Source organism: Dryas octopetala, chromosome 8, assembly GCF_963921425.1.
Source record: "Dryas octopetala chromosome 8, drDryOcto1.1, whole genome shotgun sequence".
Lineage (NCBI taxonomy): Eukaryota > Viridiplantae > Streptophyta > Magnoliopsida > Rosales > Rosaceae > Dryas > Dryas octopetala.
Window position 1 is genome coordinate 2171706 of NC_141373.1, and position 3670 is coordinate 2175375.

Here is a 3670-nt window from a genome sequence, read left to right on the forward strand (position 1 = left end):
CCTCACAGCTAGTAGACCGGACATATCGTTTGCGGTAGGAGTGTGTGCTAGGTTCCAAAGTGATCCCAAAGAATCCCATCTATTTGCAACAAAAAGAATCATCAAATATGTAAGTGGGACTCTTGACTATGGGTTGTGGTATACCCATGATACCAACACTAAATTGGTTGGATTTAGTGACTCCGATTGGGCTGGGTGTAGTGATGATTTGAAGAGCACCTCGGGTGGTGCTTTCTATGTTGGGAATAACCTAGTGTCTTGGCATAGCAAGAAGCAGAATTCTGTCTCTTTGTCGACTGCTGAAGCTGAATACATAGCAGCAGGAAGTTGTTGTACACAACTCATTTGGATGAGACAAATGTTAGCCGATTATGGAATTGATGAGAAAACTTTTCTCATCTATTGTGATAACATGAGTGCTATAGATATCTCCAAGAACCCGGTGCAACATACAAGAACCAAGCATATTGACATAAGACATCATTTCATTCGAGATCTTGTGGAGAGTGGCACTCTTACCTTGACTTTTGTTCCTTCCGAACAACAACTTGCAGACATCTTTACAAAAGCTCTAGAGAATCCAAAGCACATTAGTCTTCGGAAGTCAATTGGCATTTGTACACATGCATGAGTCTTTGTAGTTAAATGTGCTTCATTGTTTAAGTTTCTTTTATTTGGTTAAGTAGTTTTTCTTTTAAAGAAAATAACCACCTTGAAAGGTCTTAACATTATGTGTCACACTCTCTTTGATATTCAAAAAGGTTCTTGCATAACTTGAGTCTTGTCTATAAGCATAATCCCTCCTTCTTGTCAAATGTTAGCCTTGATTTATTTAAACACTTTGTCATAATCAATCAAACTTGTTAAATGCTTTTCAAAGACAATTTGTTTGAGGATGCAATTTAGCCCTTCAATATAATTCCTCATTTGTGATCCATCTTCAGCTACACTTTTCTCATTTGAACAAATGTGCACCATACAAAATAATTAAAAAAAAAAGGAAGTGTGACCAAAGAAGTCACGGCCCTAGGAAGAAACAAGGTGTTTTTATGGTGTTCTAGGGTAAAGAGTCGCAAAGTTGGACCAATTCATTGCACTTAACTTGGGATGTGCTTAAACAAAACAAATGAAAATAATTTTTGAAAAGCCATTGTCATGAGTTGAAAATCTTTGCTTTCAAGATTTGTTCCCAAATTAGAAATTCTCTTGAGTGGTTAAATTCCAATCTCTTGTAGTGGATGAAACTTATTTAACCTCTTTGATTGTCATTGACATTGTTTTACCATCTTGAACAAGTCTTGCATGCTAGCATTGACCTCCCTATATCCCAAATATGCTTATTCTCTTGCACAAAATTTGCAATCTTCATTTTCCATATCTATTAGAGTGTTGACATTGGTGGTTAAATTCTTTTCAAGTGTGTTTGTTGTTTTGTCAAATTTGTTTTGTCAAAAATAAAATCCCTGAAGCACATCTAACTCATAGATTTTCCTTGTGTGTCATTGCTTCCAATTTTCTAAGGATTCCTCTATCTTTTTTTTGTTTTATGCTCCAGTACGCAGTTTGTTCATTTTGACTAGTTTACCAATCGTCAAATACAGTCAATTTCACAGAGCCATTCTGCACTTTGAATCACTGTTCATTAAGGGCATTTCAGACTTTTCTGCATACCTAGGTTCTTCTCTAGCTGTCCCTCATATTACATGTCTATATTCTGCAAGTCCGGTATCGAGATGTTGCATTTAGGGGGAGTTTGTCTTTAGGGGGAGTTTGTCTTTAGAGAAGTTAAAATTTAGGGGGAGTTAGACTTGTATGGAATGTTTCTCTTTCGGCATGTATTTTTCTTGCATATCTCTCCATTTTTCTGTGCTTCTGAACTGAATTGTCTTTTATGACTGACCTTTTGTCTTTCCATGACAAAAAGGGGGAGAATGTATTGGTTGATGTACCTTGGCTGTTGTTTAATCTCCATTGCTTGCTGCGTTTAAACTGCATACTATCATACTTTGTGTTGTGCAAGTATTTCTTCTTGCAGGTACATTATAACAAGTGTTGGGCTGTGTGTTGAGAGTCTTGTGAGGTGATTGGGTTATTGTTTTGTCAAGGAAAGCCAAAGGGGGAGATTGTTAGTTTCTAGGATTTGTTAATGTTGGCTATTTTCCTTGTCAAAACAATTGTATTAATTTGTATTTATTCACTCACAAGCTCTAGGCTAGATTTAGGACAAGGTCTGCTGCTTTGAAGAAGTCAAGAATGAACAAGTCACAAGGTATACTGCACTTCATTCATTTCATGAAATTAACAGATTTTTGTCTATTTGACTAGTCATTCACTGATCATAATGAACACTGTTTTTCACGTACAGTGACTGTTACTGACTGTTACTTAAATTACAGTTGCTACAGTGGGTCATTTCGGGTTTTGCTTTTTAAGCCCAATTCTTTGAAAGCCCATATTCTATTTAGTATTAGACATGCATGTGCATTGCACAAGACTTGTTTTCTCCACTGTAGCATTCAGATCTGATTTCCTCTTTCCCATTCACGCACACACACTATTCATCATCTTCTACATTCTGATTTTTAAATGCAAAATTCCTTTTGACAGCTGATTTTTTCTATCCTTAGTAAATACTAGGATACCCCTCTAGGACAAAGGGAATATGCCCTTAATCCGTCTCTTGTGGACAGCCATTGATTGGCTTCCACGTGGCATGGGCGAACATGCCTCTTGCGTGGGTGTGTACGGGGATAAGTGGGCTGGCTGTCCAGATCTGGTGTGTACGTCGATGAGCCATTTCAGAGCGTGAATTCGTGGGTTTTCACTGCTGGGTATTTTCCATGTGAGGTGCTCATCTTCATAATTTTCAGAAAATGGTTTTTAATTCTTGAAAAATCACATAGATATTTTCTGAAATAGTTTTTGTTAAATCTGAAATTCTTTATGGGTTTGAGTGCTTAAATGTCTTCACACATTCTTCAAACACATTCATTTTAGATTTAAGTTGAAGGATTCAATATTGATCTTTTCATGCCGATAGCTTGAGAAGATTGATCTTTATTTGTGAATCCTACATTTGCATATCATGTTCATGCATTGATGAAACCACTTAGCTTGGTGCGGATTGGTGCCATGGGTTGATGAGCTTGGAGTGGAGCTGCCTTCTTCATGAATGACCATCTGCCTTGCGTATGGAAGTTGCACAAAATGGGTAAGCTAGCTGCCACTTAGTCTAGGACTTAGTGATTGAGCTTGTGTGCTGAGTGCCCTCCTTTGTATTGAACTTCTGATTTAGTGGATTGCCTGGTCAGCTGGATAGACCCCCAGTTTTTACCCTTTGTGGTTTTTCTGGGTGAACATTTTGTGTGTTTCTGTCTTCCCTATTTGTGTTGTTTTGATTACTGACTCACTCATCTTTTAAACACAAATCTGTACTGGAGCTATTTGCATAAAATTGATATATGCTTTATATAACTGTTTAGATAATCACACACCACTGTAGTTGTGGATAACACTGGGATGCCTATTGTGATGGGTCCTCTGAGTGTATAGGATGTCACTTGATCCTTGGTGTGTTTGATTTGTGTTGTTTTTACTGAAGTGATTTTGGTTTTTTCAAAGTCAATGTGGAGTTTCACATTTTGTTACTGGACCGTCAGAGTTGTGTTTG